The sequence below is a fragment of the Cryptomeria japonica genome, unplaced genomic scaffold (assembly GCF_030272615.1).
Source record: "Cryptomeria japonica unplaced genomic scaffold, Sugi_1.0 HiC_scaffold_272, whole genome shotgun sequence".
NCBI lineage: Eukaryota > Viridiplantae > Streptophyta > Pinopsida > Cupressales > Cupressaceae > Cryptomeria > Cryptomeria japonica.
This window is the reverse complement of record NW_026729094.1, coordinates 185001-208229: the sequence shown is the minus strand read 5'-3', so window position 1 is coordinate 208229 and position 23229 is coordinate 185001. Positions and strand designations below refer to the sequence as shown.

Below are 23229 nucleotides of genomic sequence, written 5' to 3'. Positions count from 1 at the left end.
GAGACAAAAAAAAATGGGACCCGAGGACCAAAATTGGGTTCCCAGGTCGAAGACAGGGCAACCGGACAAGAAACGACCTCTAAGGCTCGAAATGAGTCCCGACGACTAAAACTTGACAAGAAGCACCCATCAGGCACCCAACTCGACACCCATGGGATGCCGACCCACCCGGGCTTCCACCTAGCACACCTTGGCACCCACCCACCCTCGCACCCAACCTCGCACCCAACTTAGCACCTTTGAACCCACATTGGCACTCACCCTGACCCTGGCACCTTGGAACCCACATTGGCACTCACCTTGACCCTGGCACCCACCTTTGCACTCACCTTGGGACCCACCCTGGCTCCCACCTCGGCACCCACCCAGACACCCCACCTTGGTTCCTTGGCACCCACCTTGGATCCTTGGCACCCACCCCGACACCCACCTTGGCACGCAACTTGGCTACTTGCCACCCACCTTGGCTCCTTGACGCCCACCCCCGACAACCACCCCCGTGACCTACCCTGGCTAGGGTTGGTGCACACCCCCACCCTGGTGCCCACCTTGGCACCCACCCCATGACCCACCTTGGCACGCACCTTAGTACCCACCCCGTTACCCACCCTAGGACCCACCCCGTGACCCACCTTGGCCAGGGTGGGTGCCTTGGTGCGCACAACTTGCCTGGGCTGCACACCAGGGCGGGCTCAAGATGGCACCCGCGTTCCGTTTTTTTCACTATCTTTCAAAACGGAAATTTTAAAATCTCGTTTTTTTTTTTTTTTTTTGCCTTTTCTGGAAATTAGTGAAGGCAGCGCATCAAAGGTGCGCAATGCTGGTGCGAACCCGGGAGCGCTCCGATGTGTGCTCCAAGGTGCGGCGTGCACGAAGTCCGAGCCCGGCTTGCCCCGGGTGCGCACCTCGCGTGCACCTTCGCCGGGGTGAGCACCTTGGCTGGGTTGCGCGCCCTGGTGCGCACCAAGGAGCGCTCTGAAGTGTGCTCCAAGGTGCGGCGTGCACGAAGTCGGAGCTCGGTTTGCCCCGGGTGTGCACCTCGGGTGCGCACCTCGCGTGCACCTTCGCTGCGGTGGGCACCTTGGCTGGGTTGCGCGCCTTGGTGGGCACCATGCAGTGCACGAAGTCGGAGCCCGGTTTGCCCCGGGCGCGCACCTCCGCCAGGGTGGGCACCTTGGTGCGCACCAACTTGCCTGGGCTGCGCACCAGGAAGGGCTCAAGATGGCACCCGCGTTCCGTTTTTTTCACTATCTTTCAGAACGGAAATTTTAAAATATCGTTTTTTTTTGCCTTTTCTGGAAATTAGTGAAGGCAGCGCATCAAAGGTGCGCAACGCTGGTGCGAACCTGGGAGCGCTCCGATGTGTGCTCCAAGGTGCGGCGTGCACGAAGTCGGAGCCCGGTTTGCCCCGGGTGCGCCCTGGTGGGCACCATGGTGCGCACCAAGGAGCGCTCCGAAGTGTGCTCCAAGGTGCGGCCTGCACGAAGTCGGAGCCCGGTTTGCCCCGGGTGTGCACCGCGGGTGGGCACCTTGGTGCGCATGCCTTGCCTGGGCTGCGCACCAGGGCGGGCTCAAGATGGCACCCGCGTTCCGTTTTTTTCACTATCTTTCAAAACGGAAATTTTAAAATCTCATTTTTTTTTGCCTTTTCTGGAAATTAGTGAAGGCAGCGCATCAAAGGTGCGCACCTCGCTGCCCACCACGGTGCGCAACGCCGGTGGGCACCCGGGAGTGCTTCGAAGTGTGCTCCAAGGTGCTGCGTGCACGTTGTCGGAGCCCGGTTTGCCCCGGGTGCGCACCTCGCGTGCACCTTCGTCGGGGTGGGCACCTTGGCTGGGTTTGCCCCGGCTGCGCTCCGAAGCGGGGTTATTGGAGCGCCGCCTCTTTTTTTGTCGGAGCGTTTGGTGGGGTTTCTCGCATTGGCTCTTCCCAGGCCCGGTTGCCACCCTGGCGCGCACGAAGTCGGAAGTAGGGTTAATTGCCCGGGTGCGCACCTTTGCCAGGGTGGGCACCTTACCTGGGCTGTGCACCCGGGCGGGCTCAAGATGGCACCACCCGCGTTCCGTTTTTTTCACTATCTTTCAAAACGGAAATTTTAAAATCTCCTCTTTTTTTTGCCTTTTCTGGAAATTAGTGAAGGCAGCGCATCAAAGGTGCGCACCTCGCTGCCCACCTTGGTGTGCTCTGAGGTGCGCACCCGGGAGCGCTACGAAGTGTGCTCCAAGGTGCGGCGTGCACGTTGTCGGAGCCCGGTTTGCCCCGGGTGCGCACCTCGCCTGCACCTTGGCCGGGGTGGGCACCCTGGCTGGGTTTGCCCAGGGTGCGCTCCGAAGCGGGGTTACTGGAGCGCCCCCTCTTTTTTTGTCAGAGCGTTTGGTGGGGTTTCTCGCATTGGCTCTTCCCAGGCCCGGTTGTTGGGTGCGCTCCCACCCTGGCGCGCGCGAAGTTGGAAGTTGGGTTAATTGCCCGGGCGCGCACCTTCGCCAGGGTGGGCACCTTGGTGCGCACACCTTGGCTGGGCTGCGCACCAGGGCGGGCTCAAGATGGCACCAGCATTCCCTTTTTCTCACTATCTTTCAAAACGGAAATTTTAAAATCTCGTTTTCTTTTGCCTTTTATGGAAATTAGTGAAGGCATCGCATCAAAGGTGCGCACCTCGCTGCCCACCTTGGTGTGCTCCGAGGTGCCCACCACGGTGCGCTCCGAGGTGCCCACCACGGTGCGCAACGCCGGTGCGAACCCGGGAGCGCCCCGATGTGTGCTCCAAGGTGCGGCGTGCACGAAGCCGGACCCCGGTTTGCCCCGGGTGCGCACCTCGCGTGCACCTTGGTGCGCACACCTTGGCTGGGTTGCGCGGCCTGGTGGGCACCATGGTGCGCACCAAGGAGCGCTCCGAAGTGTGCTCCAAGGTGCGGCGTGCACGAAGTCCTAGCCCGGTTTGCCCCGGGTGCGCACCTTCGCCGCGGTGGGCACCATGGCGTGCACGAAGTCGGAGCCCGGTTTGCCCCGGGTGCGCACCTCGCGTGCACCTTCGCCGGGGTGGGCACCTCGGCTGGGTTGCGCGCCCTGGTGCGCACCAAGGAGCGCTCCGAAGTGTGCTCCAAGGTGCGGCGTGCACGAAGTCGGAGCCCGGTTTGCCCCGGGTGCGCACCTTCGCCGCGGTGGGCACCCTGGTGCGCACCATGGCGTGCACGAAGTCGGAGCCCGGTTTGCCCCGGGTGCGCACCTCGCGTGCACCTTCGGCGGGGTTGCGCGCCCTGGTGCGCACCAAGGAGCGCTCCGAAGTGTGCTCCAAGGTGCGGCGTGCACGAAGTCGGAGCCCGGTTTGCCCCGGGTGCGCACCTCGCGTGCACCTTCGGCGGGGTTGCGCGCCCTGGTGGGCACCATGGTGCGCACCAAGGAGCGCTCCGAAGTGTGCTCCAAGGTGCGGCGTGCACGAAGTCGGAGCCCGGTTTGCCCCGGGTGCGCACCTCGCGTGCACCTTCGCCGCGGTGGGCACCATGGCGTGCACGAAGTCGGAGCCCGGTTTGCCCCGGGTGCGCACCTCGCGTGCACCTTCGCCGCGGTGGGCACCATGGCGTGCACGAAGTCGGAGCCCGGTTTGCCCCGGGTGCGCACCTCGCGTGCACCTTCGCTGGGGTGGGCACCTCGGCTGGGTTGCGCGCCCTGGTGCGCACCAAGGAGCGCTCCGAAGTGTGCTCCAAGGTGCGGCGTGCACGAAGTCGGAGCCCGGTTTGCCCCGGGTGCGCACCTCGCGTGCACCTTCGCCGCGGTGGGCACCATGGCGTGCACGAAGTCGGAGCCCGGTTTGCCCCGGGTGCGCACCCCGCGTGCACCTTCGCCGGGGTGGGCACCTCGGCTGGGTTGCGCGCCCTGGTGCGCACCAAGGAGCGCTCCGAAGTGTGCTCCAAGGTGCGGCGTGCACGAAGTCGGAGCCCGGTTTACCCCGGGTGCGCACCTCGCGTGCACCTTCGCCGCGGTGGGCACCTTGGCTGGGTTGGGCACCATTGAGCGCTCCGAAGTGTGCTCCAAGGTGCGCACCATGGCCCTCCAAGGTGCGCAGCATGGCGTGCACGAAGTCGGAGCCCGGTTTGCCCCGGGTGCGCACCTCGCGTGCACCTTCGCCAGGGTGGGCACCTCGGTGCGCACACCTTCTCAATGTTTTCTTGCCTTTTCTGGAAATTGGTGAAGGCAGCGCATCAAAGGTGCGCACCTCGGTGTGCTCCGAGGTGCGAACCCGAGAGCGCTCCGAGGTGCCCACGAAGTCGAAAGTCGGGTTAATTGCATTGTTTTCCCCGGGTGCGCTCCGAGGTGCGCAACATCGGTGCGCACCAAGGAGGGCTCCGAAGTGTGCTCCAAGGTGCGCACGATTCGGAGCTCGGTTTGCCCGGGGTGCGCACACCTTGGCTGGGTTGCGCACCCTTTGTGCGCTCCAAGGTGCGCACGAAGTCGGAGCTCGGTTTGCCCCGGGTGCGCACCTTCGCCAGGGTGCGCACCTTGATGCGCACGCCTTGGCTGGGCTGCGCACCTTGGTGGGCGCCATGGTGCGCACCTTTCGTGCGCTCCAAGGTGCGCACGAAGTCGGAGCTCGGTTTGCCCCGGGTGCGCACCTTGGTGGGCGCCATGGTGCACTCCGAGGTGCCCAAGATTGGTGCGCACCAAGGAGCGCTCCGAAGTGCGCTCCAAGGTGCGCAGGTGCGCGCGAAGTCGAAAGTTGGGTTAATTGTCCGGTTTGCCTCGGGTGCGCACCTTGCGTGCACCTTCGCCAGGGTGGGCGCCTTGGTGCGCACACCTTGGCTGGGCTGCGCACCCGGGCGCGCACACCTTGGCACCCGCGTTTCCTTCATTTTAAATTTTTTTTTTTTACAATCTCTCAAGTGGGAAATTCTATAATCTCAACTTTTTTTGCCTTTTCAGGAAACTTTTGAATGGAGCGCATCATTGGTGCGCTCCGAAGTGTGCTCCAAGGTGCGCACCTCTGGTGTGCTCCAAAGCTCTCTCCAGCTGCGTGCACCTGCCCCGGCCGCGCACCCGGCCCCGCCCAGCTTCGCTCACCTGTCCCGGGCGTCTGGTGCGGAACCTTAGAGTAAGAAACATCACCGTGCACCTTGGCCAACGTGCGCGACTCGACCGAGCGCGCACTGGCCGAGGTGCACACCGATTTCACCTGGGTGCGCGCGCAGCACCTCGGGCGCACCGGGGTGCGCGCACAACGCCCGGGTTGCACCGTGGCCTGTGTGCTCGGGGCGCCTCGGGTGCGCGCTCGGTGTCGCCCCCCGCGCGCGCGGTAGTGCGGGCAGCGCACCCCGGCCCGGCCCGGCCCCGACGAGAACGCAAACGGGCAAAAGGTTTATTCAAATAGCATTGCGACGCCCGGCGAAAAACTAAAAAAGGGTGCAACACCGGGACTTCCCGGGAGGTCACCCATCCCAGTACTACTCCGGCCCAAGCGCGCTTAACTGCGGAGTTCTGATGGGATCCGGTGCACTAACGCTGGTATGATCGCACCCGTTATGAGCTTGTCGCAGTGTGTACTTAGCAAACCGCGACCCACGTGCGAATCCACCCCGGCCACCCACCCCCGTCGAGGTGCACACCCTCCCTCGCGAAGTGCGCCCCGTTCGCCAAGTGTGAGCCCTGCCCGGGTGCGCGCACCTTGCTAGGGCGTCGGGTGTGCACCCGGCCCGGCCTACGTGCGTGCACCTGGACGGGGCGTCGTGTGCGTGCAGTGTCCCGTCTGCAACGCGGTGCCCACACACCACCTCGGGCGCAACGACCTGCGCTCACATGTGGGCCGAGTGCACCTTGGTGCATGTTCGGGGCGCCTCGGGTGCACGCTCGATCTTGCCCCGGTGCACCAAGGCGCTCGGTTTGCCCCGGGTGCGCACTTGGTGCAAGGTGGGCACCCAAAATAGGGATCAAGCACCAAAACACAAGTTTCGGGATGCAAAATGGGACCCAAGGACCACAAATGCGTTCCAAGACCCATGATGGGTCCACGAGAACAAAAATGTGTTCCGAGACTTAATAAACAAATATTGGGTTTTAGGAGAAGAAACATGCTCTGATGCCCAAAACGAGAATCGACCCCGAAAAGGCCACAGGCCAAAAGTGGGATGCGAGACAAAAAAAAATGGGACCCGAGGACCAAAATTGGGTTCCCAGGTCGAAGACAGGGCAACCGGACAAGAAACGACCTCTAAGGCTCGAAATGAGTCCCGACGACTAAAACTTGACAAGAAGCACCCATCAGGCACCCAACTCGACACCCATGGGATGCCGACCCACCCGGGCTTCCACCTAGCACACCTTGGCACCCACCCACCCTCGCACCCAACCTCGCACCCAACTTAGCACCTTTGAACCCACATTGGCACTCACCCTGACCCTGGCACCTTGGAACCCACATTGGCACTCACCTTGACCCTGGCACCCACCTTTGCACTCACCTTGGGACCCACCCTGGCTCCCACCTCGGCACCCACCCAGACACCCACCTTGGTTCCTTGGCACCCACCTTGGATCCTTGGCACCCACCCCGACACCCACCTTGGCACGCAACTTGGCTACTTGCCACCCACCTTGGCTCCTTGACGCCCACCCCGACAACCACCCCGTGACCTACCCTGGCTAGGGTTGGTGCACACCCACCCTGGTGCCCACCTTGGCACCCACCCCATGACCCACCTTGGCACGCACCTTAGTACCCACCCCGTTACCCACCCTAGGACCCACCCCGTGACCCACCTTGGCCAGGGTGGGTGCCTTGGTGCGCACAACTTGCCTGGGCTGCACACCAGGGCGGGCTCAAGATGGCACCCGCGTTCCGTTTTTTTCACTATCTTTCAAAACGGAAATTTTAAAATCTCGTTTTTTTTTTTTTTTTTGCCTTTTCTGGAAATTAGTGAAGGCAGCGCATCAAAGGTGCGCAATGCTGGTGCGAACCCGGGAGCGCTCCGATGTGTGCTCCAAGGTGCGGCGTGCACGAAGTCCGAGCCCGGCTTGCCCCGGGTGCGCACCTCGCGTGCACCTTCGCCGGGGTGAGCACCTTGGCTGGGTTGCGCGCCCTGGTGCGCACCAAGGAGCGCTCTGAAGTGTGCTCCAAGGTGCGGCGTGCACGAAGTCGGAGCTCGGTTTGCCCCGGGTGTGCACCTCGGGTGCGCACCTCGCGTGCACCTTCGCTGCGGTGGGCACCTTGGCTGGGTTGCGCGCCTTGGTGGGCACCATGCAGTGCACGAAGTCGGAGCCCGGTTTGCCCCGGGCGCGCACCTCCGCCAGGGTGGGCACCTTGGTGCGCACAACTTGCCTGGGCTGCGCACCAGGAAGGGCTCAAGATGGCACCCGCGTTCCGTTTTTTTCACTATCTTTCAGAACGGAAATTTTAAAATATCGTTTTTTTTTGCCTTTTCTGGAAATTAGTGAAGGCAGCGCATCAAAGGTGCGCAACGCTGGTGCGAACCTGGGAGCGCTCCGATGTGTGCTCCAAGGTGCGGCGTGCACGAAGTCGGAGCCCGGTTTGCCCCGGGTGCGCCCTGGTGGGCACCATGGTGCGCACCAAGGAGCGCTCCGAAGTGTGCTCCAAGGTGCGGCCTGCACGAAGTCGGAGCCCGGTTTGCCCCGGGTGTGCACCGCGGGTGGGCACCTTGGTGCGCATGCCTTGCCTGGGCTGCGCACCAGGGCGGGCTCAAGATGGCACCCGCGTTCCGTTTTTTTCACTATCTTTCAAAACGGAAATTTTAAAATCTCATTTTTTTTTGCCTTTTCTGGAAATTAGTGAAGGCAGCGCATCAAAGGTGCGCACCTCGCTGCCCACCACGGTGCGCAACGCCGGTGGGCACCCGGGAGTGCTTCGAAGTGTGCTCCAAGGTGCTGCGTGCACGTTGTCGGAGCCCGGTTTGCCCCGGGTGCGCACCTCGCGTGCACCTTCGTCGGGGTGGGCACCTTGGCTGGGTTTGCCCCGGCTGCGCTCCGAAGCGGGGTTATTGGAGCGCCGCCTCTTTTTTTGTCGGAGCGTTTGGTGGGGTTTCTCGCATTGGCTCTTCCCAGGCCCGGTTGCCACCCTGGCGCGCACGAAGTCGGAAGTAGGGTTAATTGCCCGGGTGCGCACCTTTGCCAGGGTGGGCACCTTACCTGGGCTGTGCACCCGGGCGGGCTCAAGATGGCACCCGCGTTCCGTTTTTTTCACTATCTTTCAAAACGGAAATTTTAAAATCTCCTCTTTTTTTTGCCTTTTCTGGAAATTAGTGAAGGCAGCGCATCAAAGGTGCGCACCTCGCTGCCCACCTTGGTGTGCTCTGAGGTGCGCACCCGGGAGCGCTACGAAGTGTGCTCCAAGGTGCGGCGTGCACGTTGTCGGAGCCCGGTTTGCCCCGGGTGCGCACCTCGCCTGCACCTTGGCCGGGGTGGGCACCCTGGCTGGGTTTGCCCAGGGTGCGCTCCGAAGCGGGGTTACTGGAGCGCCCCCTCTTTTTTTGTCAGAGCGTTTGGTGGGGTTTCTCGCATTGGCTCTTCCCAGGCCCGGTTGTTGGGTGCGCTCCCACCCTGGCGCGCGCGAAGTTGGAAGTTGGGTTAATTGCCCGGGCGCGCACCTTCGCCAGGGTGGGCACCTTGGTGCGCACACCTTGGCTGGGCTGCGCACCAGGGCGGGCTCAAGATGGCACCAGCATTCCCTTTTTCTCACTATCTTTCAAAACGGAAATTTTAAAATCTCGTTTTCTTTTGCCTTTTATGGAAATTAGTGAAGGCATCGCATCAAAGGTGCGCACCTCGCTGCCCACCTTGGTGTGCTCCGAGGTGCCCACCACGGTGCGCTCCGAGGTGCCCACCACGGTGCGCAACGCCGGTGCGAACCCGGGAGCGCCCCGATGTGTGCTCCAAGGTGCGGCGTGCACGAAGCCGGACCCCGGTTTGCCCCGGGTGCGCACCTCGCGTGCACCTTGGTGCGCACACCTTGGCTGGGTTGCGCGGCCTGGTGGGCACCATGGTGCGCACCAAGGAGCGCTCCGAAGTGTGCTCCAAGGTGCGGCGTGCACGAAGTCCTAGCCCGGTTTGCCCCGGGTGCGCACCTTCGCCGCGGTGGGCACCATGGCGTGCACGAAGTCGGAGCCCGGTTTGCCCCGGGTGCGCACCTCGCGTGCACCTTCGCCGGGGTGGGCACCTCGGCTGGGTTGCGCGCCCTGGTGCGCACCAAGGAGCGCTCCGAAGTGTGCTCCAAGGTGCGGCGTGCACGAAGTCGGAGCCCGGTTTGCCCCGGGTGCGCACCTTCGCCGCGGTGGGCACCCTGGTGCGCACCATGGCGTGCACGAAGTCGGAGCCCGGTTTGCCCCGGGTGCGCACCTCGCGTGCACCTTCGGCGGGGTTGCGCGCCCTGGTGCGCACCAAGGAGCGCTCCGAAGTGTGCTCCAAGGTGCGGCGTGCACGAAGTCGGAGCCCGGTTTGCCCCGGGTGCGCACCTCGCGTGCACCTTCGGCGGGGTTGCGCGCCCTGGTGGGCACCATGGTGCGCACCAAGGAGCGCTCCGAAGTGTGCTCCAAGGTGCGGCGTGCACGAAGTCGGAGCCCGGTTTGCCCCGGGTGCGCACCTCGCGTGCACCTTCGCCGCGGTGGGCACCATGGCGTGCACGAAGTCGGAGCCCGGTTTGCCCCGGGTGCGCACCTCGCGTGCACCTTCGCCGGGGTGGGCACCTCGGCTGGGTTGCGCGCCCTGGTGCGCACCAAGGAGCGCTCCGAAGTGTGCTCCAAGGTGCGGCGTGCACGAAGTCGGAGCCCGGTTTGCCCCGGGTGCGCACCTCGCGTGCACCTTCGCCGCGGTGGGCACCATGGCGTGCACGAAGTCGGAGCCCGGTTTGCCTCGGGTGCGCACCCCGCGTGCACCTTCGCCGGGGTGGGCACCTCGGCTGGGTTGCGCGCCCTGGTGCGCACCAAGGAGCGCTCCGAAGTGTGCTCCAAGGTGCGGCGTGCACGAAGTCGGAGCCCGGTTTGCCCCGGGTGCGCACCTCGCGTGCACCTTCGCCGCGGTGGGCACCTTGGCTGGGTTGGGCACCATTGAGCGCTCCGAAGTGTGCTCCAAGGTGCGCACCATGGCCCTCCAAGGTGCGCAGCATGGCGTGCACGAAGTCGGAGCCCGGTTTGCCCCGGGTGCGCACCTCGCGTGCACCTTCGCCAGGGTGGGCACCTCGGTGCGCACACCTTCTCAATGTTTTCTTGCCTTTTCTGGAAATTGGTGAAGGCAGCGCATCAAAGGTGCGCACCTCGGTGTGCTCCGAGGTGCGAACCCGAGAGCGCTCCGAGGTGCCCACGAAGTCGAAAGTCGGGTTAATTGCATTGTTTTCCCCGGGTGCGCTCCGAGGTGCGCAACATCGGTGCGCACCAAGGAGGGCTCCGAAGTGTGCTCCAAGGTGCGCACGATTCGGAGCTCGGTTTGCCCGGGGTGCGCACACCTTGGCTGGGTTGCGCACCCTTTGTGCGCTCCAAGGTGCGCACGAAGTCGGAGCTCGGTTTGCCCCGGGTGCGCACCTTCGCCAGGGTGCGCACCTTGATGCGCACGCCTTGGCTGGGCTGCGCACCTTGGTGGGCGCCATGGTGCGCACCTTTCGTGCGCTCCAAGGTGCGCACGAAGTCGGAGCTCGGTTTGCCCCGGGTGCGCACCTTGGTGGGCGCCATGGTGCACTCCGAGGTGCCCAAGATTGGTGCGCAACAAGGAGCGCTCCGAAGTGCGCTCCAAGGTGCGCAGGTGCGCGCGAAGTCGAAAGTTGGGTTAATTGTCCGGTTTGCCTCGGGTGCGCACCTTGCGTGCACCTTCGCCAGGGTGGGCGCCTTGGTGCGCACACCTTGGCTGGGCTGCGCACCCGGGCGCGCACACCTTGGCACCCGCGTTTCCTTCATTTTAAATTTTTTTTTTTTACAATCTCTCAAGTGGGAAATTCTATAATCTCAACTTTTTTTGCCTTTTCAGGAAACTTTTGAATGGAGCGCATCATTGGTGCGCTCCGAAGTGTGCTCCAAGGTGCGCACCTCTGGTGTGCTCCAAAGCTCTCTCCAGCTGCGTGCACCTGCCCCGGCCGCGCACCCGGCCCCGCCCAGCTTCGCTCACCTGTCCCGGGCGTCTGGTGCGGAACCTTAGAGTAAGAAACATCACCGTGCACCTTGGCCAACGTGCGCGACTCGACCGAGCGCGCACTGGCCGAGGTGCACACCGATTTCACCTGGGTGCGCGCGCAGCACCTCGGGCGCACCGGGGTGCGCGCACAACGCCCGGGTTGCACCGTGGCCTGTGTGCTCGGGGCGCCTCGGGTGCGCGCTCGGTGTCGCCCCCGCGCGCGCGGTAGTGCGGGCAGCGCACCCCGGCCCGGCCCGGCCCCGACGAGAACGCAAACGGGCAAAAGGTTTATTCAAATAGCATTGCGACGCCCGGCGAAAAACTAAGAAAGGGTGCAACACCGGGACTTCCCGGGAGGTCACCCATCCTAGTACTACTCCGGCCCAAGCGCGCTTAACTGCGGAGTTCTGATGGGATCCGGTGCACTAACGCTGGTATGATCGCACCCGTTATGAGCTTGTCGCAGTGTGTACTTAGCAAACCGCGACCCACGTGCGAATCCACCCCGGCCACCCACCCCCGTCGAGGTGCACACCCTCCCTCGCGAAGTGCGCCCCGTTCGCCAAGTGTGAGCCCTGCCCGGGTGCGCGCACCTTGCTAGGGCGTCGGGTGTGCACCCGGCCCGGCCTACGTGCGTGCACCTGGACGGGGCGTCGTGTGCGTGCAGTGTCCCGTCTGCAACGCGGTGCCCACACACCACCTCGGGCGCAACGACCTGCGCTCACATGTGGGCCGAGTGCACCTTGGTGCATGTTCGGGGCGCCTCGGGTGCACGCTCGATCTTGCCCCGGTGCACCAAGGCGCTCGGTTTGCCCCGGGTGCGCACTTGGTGCAAGGTGGGCACCCAAAATAGGGATCAAGCACCAAAACACAAGTTTCGGGATGCAAAATGGGACCCAAGGACCACAAATGCGTTCCAAGACCCATGATGGGTCCACGAGAACAAAAATGTGTTCCGAGACTTAATAAACAAATATTGGGTTTTAGGAGAAGAAACATGCTCTGATGCCCAAAACGAGAATCGACCCCGAAAAGGCCACAGGCCAAAAGTGGGATGCGAGACAAAAAAAAATGGGACCCGAGGACCAAAATTGGGTTCCCAGGTCGAAGACAGGGCAACCGGACAAGAAACGACCTCTAAGGCTCGAAATGAGTCCCGACGACTAAAACTTGACAAGAAGCACCCATCAGGCACCCAACTCGACACCCATGGGATGCCGACCCACCCGGGCTTCCACCTAGCACACCTTGGCACCCACCCACCCTCGCACCCAACCTCGCACCCAACTTAGCACCTTTGAACCCACATTGGCACTCACCCTGACCCTGGCACCTTGGAACCCACATTGGCACTCACCTTGACCCTGGCACCCACCTTTGCACTCACCTTGGGACCCACCCTGGCTCCCACCTCGGCACCCACCCAGACACCCACCTTGGTTCCTTGGCACCCACCTTGGATCCTTGGCACCCACCCCGACACCCACCTTGGCACGCAACTTGGCTACTTGCCACCCACCTTGGCTCCTTGACGCCCACCCCGACAACCACCCCGTGACCTACCCTGGCTAGGGTTGGTGCACACCCACCCTGGTGCCCACCTTGGCACCCACCCCATGACCCACCTTGGCACGCACCTTAGTACCCACCCTGTTACCCACCCTAGGACCCACCCCGTGACCCACCTTGGCCAGGGTGGGTGCACCCACCCTGGTGCCCACCTTGGCACCCACCCATCCTAGCACCCAGCCTGTGACCGGGCTTGGAACCCAACCTTGCACCCGTCTTGGCCAGTGTGGGTGCGCACCCATCCTGGCACCCACGTTGTGACACACCCTTTAACCCACGCACCCTAGCAGCCACGTTGGCACCCACCTTGGAACACAACCTAGCAACTTGGCACCCACCCCGTGACCCACCTTGGCATCCACCATAGCAGTCGCCCACTTGGCACCCACCTTGGAACCCAAGTTGGCACCCACCTCGGCACCCACCTTGACACTTGTGGACCCACCTTGCCACTCACCCTAGCATCGACCCATCCTAGCACCCACCCTGGCACCTTTGCACCCTAGCACTCACCCATCCTAGCACCTAACCTGTGACCCACCTTGACACTCACCCTCGCACCCACCTTGGAACCCAACCTAGCACCCACCCACCCTGACACCAACCCTAGCACCTACCCACCCTTGCACCCACCCTGTGACCCATCTTGGCACCCACCCATCCTACCACTCAACCTATCACCCACCTTCTCACCCACCTTGGCATCCACCTTAGCACCCACCCACACTGGCACCTTGGCACCCACCTCGGGCAAGGTGGGTGCACACCCACCCTGACACCCAATTTAGAACCAACCGAGCATGTTACCCACCTTGGCACCCACATTGCAGCCCACCCTAGTACCCACCCTATGACCCACATTGGCATCCACACCCTAGCACCCAGGCACCTCGACACCCGCCTTGACACGCACCCTAGCACTAAACCTGTGACCCACCTTGGAACTCACCCTAGAACCCACCCACCCTGTGAACCACCTTGGCATCCACCTTAGCACCCACCCACCTTGGCACCCACTCTAGCACTCACCCATCCTAACACCCAACTTGTTACCCACCTTGGCACCCGCCCTCGCGTCCACCTTGAAACCCACCCTAGCACCCACCCACGCAGGAGCCCACCTTGGCACCCAACCTAACACCCACGCATCCTGGCACCCAACTTGTGACCCACCTTGGAACCCACCCTAGTACCCACCTTTGAACCCACTATATCACCAACCCACCTTGGCACCCACCCTATGACCCTCTTTGGAATCCACCCTAGCACGCACCCACCCTGGCACCCACCATGGAGCGCACCCTAGCACCCACCCACCTCGGCACGCACCTCAACACCCACCTTGGTGTGCGCACTGCGCCAACCTCTCAAAGACCCTATGTGGTGCGCTCCAAAGTGTACACCTTTGGTGCGCTCCAAGGTGCGCACCTTTGGTGCACACCGAGGTGCACACCAAAGTGTGCACCGAGGTGAGCACCAAAGTGCACTCCAAGGTGCACACCAAGGCGTGCACCTTTGGTGCGGTCAATGCAAACGAATTCGGAAGTTGGGGTCGATGTCCTAATCGCTGCTGCAGACTACACGTATGAGAATCGGACAAATAGCTTTATATAGGGGAGGTGTTGCGTTTGATGGGTCGACTCCCCTGGTTGTGTGCACTGCACCAACTTCAAAGACCCTGTCTTGTTTAAGAAGTCAAAAGTTGGGGTGGATGTCCTAATCATTGCTGCAGTCTACGCATGTATGAGAATCAGACAAATAGCTTATATAGGGGAGGTGTTGCATTCGGTGGGTTGACTCCCCTGGTTGTGCGCACTGCGCCAACCTCAAAGACCCCGCATAGCAGAAGAAGTCGGAAGTCGGATTTTGGTGAGCACCAAGGCGTGCACCTTTGGTGCGGTCAACGCAGACGAATTCAGAAGTTGGGGTGGATGTCCTAATCGTTGTTGCAGGCTACACATGTATGAGAATCAGACAAATAGCTTATATAGGGGAGGTGTTGGGTTTGATGGGTCAACTCCCTTGGTTGTGCGCATTACGCCAACCTCAAAGACCTTGTTTTCGTTAAGAAGTCAAAAGTTGGGGTCAATGTCCTAATGGCTCCTGTAGGCTACACATGTATGAGAATCGGACAAATAGCTTATATAGGGGAGGTGTTGGGTTTGATGGGTCGACTCCCCTGGTTGTGCGCATTACGTCAACCTCAAAGACCTTGTTTTCGTTAAGAAGTCAAAAGTTGGGGTCGATGTCCTAATTGCTCCTGTAGACTACACATGTATGAGAATCAGACAAATAGCTTATATAGGGGAGGTGTTGGGTTTGATGGGTTGACTCCCCTAGTTGTTCGCATTACACCAACCTCAAAGACCTTGTTTTCGTTTAGAAGCCGAAAGTTGGGGTCGATGTCCTAATTGCTCCTGCAGGCTACGCATGTATGAGAATCAGACAAATAGCTTATATAGGGGAGGTGTTGGGTTTGATGGGTCGACTCCCCTGGTTGTGCGCATTGCGCCAACCTCAAAGACCCTGCATTGCGGATGAAGTCGAAAGTCAGAGTTTGGTGTGCTACAAGGTGTGGTCGAAGGTGCTCACCTAGGTGTGCACCTTTGGAGCGCAGGAAAAGTGCCCTCCAAAAGTGCGCACCTTTGGAGTGCACAAAAGTGCCCTCCAAAAGTGCGCACCTTTGGAGCGCACAAAAGTGCCCTCCAAAAAGTGCCCTCCAAAAGTGCGCACCTTTGGAGCGCACAAAAGTGCCCTCCAAAAAGTGCCCTCCAAAAGTGCGCACCTTTGGAGTGCAGAAAAGTGCCCTCCAAAAAGTGCCCTCCAAAAGTGTGCACCTTTGGAGTGCACAAAAGTGCCCTCCAAAAGTGCGCACCTTTGGAGCGCAGAAAAGTGCCCTCCAAAAAGTGCCCTCCAAAAGTGCGCACCTTTGGAGCGCAGAAAAGTGCCCTCCAAAAAGTGCCCTCCAAAAGTGCGCACCTTTGGAGCGCAGAAAAGTGCCCTCCAAAAAGTGCCCTCCAAAAGTGCGCACCTTTGGAGCGCAGAAAAGTGCCCTCCAAAAAGTGCCCTCCAAAAGTGCGCACCTTTGGAGCGCACAAAAGTGCCCTCCAAAAAGTGCCCTCCAAAAGTGCGCACCTTTGGAGCGCACAAAAGTGCCCTCCAAAAGTGCGCACCTTTGGAGCGCACAAAAGTGCCCTCCAAAAGTGCGCACTTTTGGTGCGCACCAAGGCGCTGGTTCGGTCGTTGCAGGCGAGTTCGGAAGTTGGGGTCGATGTCCTGAGCGGAGGTGCAAACTACACAGGTGTCGGAATCGGACAAATAGCTTATATAGGGGAGGTGTATGCTTCGATGGGTCGACTCCCCAGGTTGAGCGCACCGCGCCAACCTCAAAGACCCTACGGTATGGATGAAGTCGGAAGTTGGGTCCGATGACCGATTCGATTAGTAGGTATGCTCATGAGGTCGGAATTTGGGTCCGATGACCTGCCATGTGCAGGAAGGCGAATGTTGGCACTGTGCGTTGCAAGGTGCACACCAAGGTGCTGGTGCGGTCTTTTTAGTCGAGTTCGGAAGTTGGGGTCGATGTCCTGATCGGAGGTGCAAGCTACACAGGTGTGGGAATCGGACAAATAGCTTATATAGGGGAGGTGTATGCTTCGTTGGGTCGACTCCCCGGGTTGAGCGCACCGCGCCAACCTCAAAGACCCTACGGTATGGATGAAGTCGGAAGTTGGGTCCGATGACCGATTCGATATGTAGGCATACTCGCGAGGTCGGAATTTGGGTCCGATGACCTGCCATGTGCAGGAAGGCGAATGTTGGCACTGTGCGTTGCAAGGTGCGCACCAAGGCGCTGGTTCGGTCGTTGCAGGCGAGTTCGGAAGTTGGGGTCGATGTCCTGATCGGAGGTGCAAACTACACAGGTGTGGGAATCGGACAAATAGCTTATATAGGGGAGGTGTATGCTTCGTTGGGTCGACTCCCCGGGTTGAGCGCACCGCGCCAACCTCAAAGACCCTACGGTATGGATGAAGTCGGAAGTTGTGTCCGATGACCGATTCGATATGTAGGCATACTCGCGAGGTCGGAATTTGGGTCCGATGACCTGCCATGTGCAGGAAGGCGAATGTTGGGACTGTGCGTCGCAAGGTGCGCACCAAGGCGCTGGTGCCGTCGTTGCAGTCGAGTTCGGAAGTTGGGGTCGATGTCCTGGTCAGAGGTGCAAACTACACAGGTGTGGGAATCGGACAAATAGCTTATATAGGGGAGGTGTATGCTTCGATGGGTCGACTCCCCGGGTTGAGCGCACCGCGCCAACCTCAAAGACCCTACAGTATGGATGAAGTCGGAAGTTGGGTCCGATGACCGATTCGATACGTAGGCATATTGGCGAGGTCTGAATTTGTGTCCGATGACCTGCCATGCGCAGGAAGGCGGAATTTGGGTCCGATGACCGAGTTGATGGCGTGCCATGCGCAGAAAGGCGGAATTTGGGTCCGATGACCGAGTTGATGTTGATGGCCCGCCATGCACAGGAAGGCGGAATTTGGGTCCGATGACCGATTTGAAGGCGTGCCATGCGCAGAAAGGCGGAGTTTGGGTCCGATGACCGAGTTGATATTGATGGCCCGCCATGCGCAGGAAGGCGGAATTTGGGTCCGATGACCTGACATACGCATGGAGTCCGACTCGGGGGCCGATGTTCGATTCGATGACTTGCATTGTGGGTAAAGTCGGAAGTTGTGGTCTTTGACCCGATTCGATGACCAGACTTCGGCTGCTTGAGAATCGGACAAATAACTTATATAGGGGAGGTAGTGTTCTCGAGCATCCTCCCCCCGTGCCCGTTTATGTCGATTGATGCTGGTGCTCGACTGGTTGGAGCGCTCGGATGCAAAAATCTTGCACCAGGATTTATCGATTGTGATGGACACGGCAAGTCTCCTGATTGCTATGCAGGAGCTCATCGTGAATCTCTATGCGGCCTTGGTATGGACTCGACCTGCGGAATGGTTCGGCAATGGTAGTCGCTCCAACACGTCCTTGCAATGGCCACAGAGGTGATTCGACTAGAGCTCCAGTCTAGCTTTTGGGTTGCTTGGCGGACTGGTATAGCCGCGATCGAGTTCCGGCCATGAACGTTTTAGATAGCTCTTGGGCTTTCTGGGACGGAAGTCGGAAGTTTGGGCTGTTGTCCGATTTGATGACCATTCTTCGGATGTGTGAGAATCGGACAAATAACTTATATAGGGGACTGTGTTGTCTCACGCAGCCCCCTCCGTGCCCCTCTATCTCGACCGATGTTGGTGCTTGAAAGGGTTGGGATCGCTCGGATTTATAAACGTGCACCACCATTTGTCGAGTGTGAGGGACGCGGCAGGTCTCCTAAATGCTATACGGGCGCTCTCTGAGAATCTCTATCCGGCCTCGACACAGACTAGTCTTGCTGAATGGTTTGGCACTGGTAGTCGATCCAACACGTCGTTGTTGTGGCCGCCTAGGCGATTCGATTCGAGCCCCCGTCTAGCTTTTGGGTTGCTTGGCGGATTTTGCCCTATCCGCAAGTGAGCTCGGTCCCTAAACGTTCGAGAAACCCGATTGCTATGCGCCGACTCTCTTTCTTGCGAGCCTCCATCTAGCTTTTGGGTCTCTACGGAACGGAAGTCGGAATCTGGGACCGTTGTTTGATTCGACGAGGCAGACTACGGTTGTGCGAGAATCGGACAAATAACTTATATAGGGGAGGTGTTGACTGGAGCATTCTCCCCCGTGCCCCTCTAACTCGACCAATGCTGGCGCTCGAACGGTGGTAGCGCTCGGATTTTCGTTGAGCGCCAGCATTGGTCGATTTAGAGGGGCATGCGAGATTCCCGAATGCTATGCGAGGGCTCTAACGGAAATGTCTATTGGTTTCGGTATGGATGCAATTGCGAGTGGTTCGGCAAAGGTAGTCGTTCCGATGCGTCCATGTCGTGGCCAAATCGATAATTCGATTTGAGCCCTCGTATAGCATTTGGGTCTCTCGATGTGATTCCGCATTCCAGTCCCTTTGGGCACTGCTTGAGCCGCATCCCAGGGGGTTCCCTTCCCAATAATCTGCCTCGCAACCCGATTGCTATGCGGTGAGGCTCCTCGGCCGCCTCGGAACTATCTGTGTATCAGACGCATCGCGGGATAAGGGGTTGGCAACGGTAGTTGCCCCAAGCGCGTCCGATGCTTGGACCATTCCGAGGCGGCCCTGAAGCCTCTTCCGTCTAGCCGTTGGGTCCTTCTCGCCGCATCCCTTGCCTCGCACCCCGATTGCTATGCGGTGAGGCTCCTCGGCCGCCTTGGAACTATCTGTGTATCAGACGCATCGCGGGATAAGGGGTTGTCACTGGTAGTCGCCCCAAGCGCGTCCGATGCTTGGACCATTCCGAGGCGGCCCTGAAGCCTCTTCCGTCTAGCCGTTGGGTCCTTCTCGCCGCATCCCTCGACTCGCACCCCGATTGCTATGCGGTGAGGCTCCTCGGCCGCCTTGGAACTATCTGTGTATCGGACGCGTCGCGGGATAAGGGGTTGTCACTGGTAGTCGCCCCAAGCGCGTCCGATGCTTGGACCATTCCGAGGCGGCCCTGAAGCCTCTTCCGTCTAGCCGTTGGGTCCTTCTCGCCGCATCCCTCGCCTCGCACCCCGATTGCTATGCGGTGAGGCTCCTCGGCCGCCTTGGAACTATCTGTGTATCGGACGCGTCGCGGGATAAGGGGTTGTCACTGGTAGTCGCCCCAAGCGCGTGCGATGCATGGACCATTCCCAGGCGGCCCTGAAGCCTCTTCCGTCTAGCCGTTGGGTCCTTCTCGCCGCATCCCTCGCCTCGCACCCCGATTGCTATGCGGTGAGGCTCCTCGGCCGCCTTGGAACTATCTGTGTATCGGACGCGTCGCGGGATAAGGGGTTGTCACTGGTAGTCGCCCCAAGCGCGTCCGATGCTTGGACCATTCCGAGGCGGCCCTAAAGCCTCTTCCGTCTAGCCGTTGGGTCCTTCTCGCCGCATCCCTCGCCTCGCACCCCGATTGCTATGCGGTGAGGCTCCTCGGCCGCCTTGGAACTATCTGTGTATCGGACGCGTCGCGGGATAAGGGGTTGTCACTGGTAGTCGCCCCAAGCGCGTCCGATGCTTGGACCATTCCGAGGCGGCCCTGAAGCCTCTTCCGTCTAGCCGTTGGGTCCTTCTCGCCGCATCCCTCGCCTCGCACCCCGATTGCTATGCGGTGAGGCTCCTCGGCCGCCTTGGAACTATCTGTGTATCGGACGCGTCGCGGGATAAGGGGTTGTCACTGGTAGTCGCCCCAAGCGCGTCCGATGCTTGGACCATTCCGAGGCGGCCCTGAAGCCTCTTCCGTCTAGCCGTTGGGTCCTTCTCGCCGCATCCCTCGCCTCGCACCCCGATTGCTATGCGGTGAGGCTCCTCGGCCGCCTTGGAACTATCTGTGTATCGGACGCGTCGCGGGATAAGGGGTTGTCACTGGTAGTCGCCCCAAGCGCGTCCGATGCTTGGACCATTCCGAGGCGGCCCTGAAGCCTCTTCCGTCTAGCCGTTGGGTCCTTCTCGCCGCATCCCTCGCCTCGCACCCCGATTGCTATGCGGTGAGGCTCCTCGGCCGCCTTGGAACTATCTGTGTATCGGACGCATCGCGGGATAAGGGGTTGTCACTGGTAGTCGCCCCAAGCGCGTCCGATGCTTGGACCATTCCGAGGCGGCCCTGAAGCCTCTTCCGTCTAGCCGTTGGGTCCTTCTCGCCGCATCCCTCGCCTCGCACCCCGATTGCTATGCGGTGAGGCTCCTCGGCCGCCTTGGAACTATCTGTGTATCGGACGCGTCGCGGGATAAGGGGTTGTCACTGGTAGTCGCCCCAAGCGCGTCCGATGCTTGGACCATTCCGAGGCGGCCCTGAAGCCTCTTCCGTCTAGCCGTTGGGTCCTTCTCGCCGCATCCCTCGCCTCGCACCCCGATTGCTATGCGGTGAGGCTCCTCGGCCGCCTTGGAACTATCTGTGTATCGGACGCGTCGCGGGATAAGGGGTTGTCACTGGTAGTCGCCCCAAGCGCGTCCGATGCTTGGACCATTCCGAGGCGGACCTGAAGCCTCTTCCGTCTAGCCGTTGGGTCCTTCTCGCCGCATCCCTCGCCTCGCACCCCGATTGCTATGCGGTGAGGCTCCTCGGCCGCCTTGGAACTATCTGTGTATCGGACGCGTCGCGGGATAAGGGGTTGTCACTGGTAGTCGCCCCAAGCGCGTCCGATGCTTGGACCATTCCGAGGCGGCCCTGACCATTCCGAGGCGGACCTGAAGCCTCTTCCGTCTAGCCGTTGGGTCCTTCTCGCCGCATCCCTCGCCTCGCACCCCGATTGCTATGCGGTGAGGCTCCTCGGCCGCCTTGGAACTATCTGTGTATCGGACGCGTCGCGGGATAAGGGGTTGTCACTGGTAGTCGCCCCAAGCGCGTCCGATGCTTGGACCATTCCGAGGCGGCCCTGAAGCCTCTTCCGTCTAGCCGTTGGGTCCTTCTCGCCGCATCCCTCGCCTCGCACCCCGATTGCTATGCGGTGAGGCTCCTCGGCCGCCTTGGAACTATCTGTGTATCGGACGCGTCGCGGGATAAGGGGTTGTCACTGGTAGTCGCCCCAAGCGCGTCCGATGCTTGGACCATTCCGAGGCGGACCTGAAGCCTCTTCCCTCTAGCCGTTGGGGCTTTCTCGCCGCATCCCTCGCCTCGCACCCCGATTGCTATTCGGTGAGGCTCCTCGGCCGCCTTGGAACTATCTGTGTATCGGACGCATCGCGGGATAAGGGGTTGGCAGTGGTAGTCGCCCCAAGCGCGTCCGATGCTTGGACCATTCCGAGGCGGCCCTGCAGCCTCTTCCGTCTAGCCGTTGGGGCCATCTCGCTGCATCCCCCACCTCGCACCACGATTGCTATGCGGTGAGGCTCCTTGGCCGCCTCGGAACTATCTGTGTATCGGACGCATCGCGGGATAAGGGGTTGTCACTGGTAGTCGCCCCAAGCGCGTCCGATGCTTGGACTATTCCGAGGCGGCCCTGCAGCCTCTTCCGTCTAGCCGTTGGGGCCATCTCGCCGCATCCCCCAGCTCCTCGGCCGCCTCGGAACTATCTGTGTATCGGACGCATCGCGGGATAAGGGGTTGGCAGTGGTAGTCGCCCCAAGCGCGTTCGATGCTTGGACTATTCCGAGGCGGCCCCGCAGCCTCTTCCGTCTACCCTTTGGGGCCATCTCGCCGCATCCCTCGCCTCGCACCCCGATTGCTATGCGGTGAGGCTCCTCGGCCGCCTGGGAACTATCTTCGTATCGGATGCATCGCGGGATAAGGGGTTGTCACTGGTAGTCGCCCCAAGCGCGTCCGATGCTTGGACTATTCCGAGGCGGCCCTGTGGCCTCTTCCGTCTAGCCGTTGGGGCCATCTCGCCGCATCCCTCACCTCGCACCCCCATTGCTATGCGGTGAGGCTCCTCGGCCGCCTTGGAACTGTCTTCGTATCGGAAGCATCGCGGGATAAGGGGTTGTCACTGGTAGTCGCCCCAAGCGCGTCCGATGCTTGGACTATTCCGAGGCGGCCCTGCAGCCTCTTCCGTCTAGCCGTTGGGGCCATCTCGCCGCATCCCCCACCTCGCACCCGGATTGCTATGCGGTGAGGCTCCTCGGCCGCCTTGGAACTATCTTCGTATCGGACGCATCGCGGGATAAGGGGTTGTCACTGGTAGTCGCCCCAAGCGCGTCCGATGCTTGGACTATTCCGACGCGGCCCTGTGGCCTCTTCCGTCTAGCCGTTGGGGCCATCTCGCCGCATCCCCCACCTCGCACCCCGATTGCTATGCGGTGAGGCTCCTCGGCCGCCTTGGAACCATCTTCGTATCGGACGCATCGCGGGATGAGGGGTTGTCACTGGTAGTCGCCCCAAGCGCGTCCGATGCTTGGACCATTCCGAGGCGGCCCTGAAGCCTCTTCCGTCTAGCCGTTGGGGCCTTCCCGCCCCATCCCTCGCCTCGCACCCCCGATTGCTATGCGGTGAGGCTCCTCGGCCGCCTTGGAACCATCTGTGTATCGGACGCATCGCGGGATAAGGGGTTGGCACTGGTAGTCGCCCCAAGCGCGTCCGATGCTTGGAGCATTCCGAGGTGGCCCTGAAGCCTCTTCCGTCTAGCCGTTGGGGCCTTCCCGCCCCATCCCTCGCCTCGCACCCCGATTGATATGCGGTGAGGCTCCTCGGCCGCCTTGGAACTATCTGTGTATCGGACGCATCGCGGGATAAGGGGTTGGCACTGGTAGTCGTCCCAATCGCGTCCGATGCTTGGACCATTCCGAGGCGGCCCTGCAGCCTCTTCCGTTTAGCCGTCGGGGCCTTCCCGCCGCATCCCTCGCCTCGCATCCCGATTCCTATGCGGTGAGTCTTCTCGGCCGCCGCGGAACTATACCTGTTATTGCTACTGCATCCTTCGGCTGGTAACCTCCTCTGCCGCCTTGGAACGTTCTCTTTGTCGGACGCGTCGCGGGATAAGGGGTTGGCA

General features: G+C 61.2%; 2 non-coding genes across 2 annotated transcripts; both read right to left on the bottom strand.

Moving 5' to 3' along the window:
- Positions 1 to 5391: 5391 nt before the first annotated feature.
- LOC131869883 (5S ribosomal RNA) lies at positions 5392 to 5510 on the bottom strand. Its single transcript, XR_009368252.1, has one exon. It is a non-coding gene; the product is annotated as a 5S ribosomal RNA (ribosomal RNA).
- Positions 5511 to 11426: 5916 nt separating this feature from the next.
- On the bottom strand, positions 11427 to 11545 carry LOC131869889 (5S ribosomal RNA). The gene has a single exon (XR_009368258.1). It is a non-coding gene; the product is annotated as a 5S ribosomal RNA (ribosomal RNA).
- Between the last annotated feature and the right edge of the window lie 11684 nt (positions 11546 to 23229).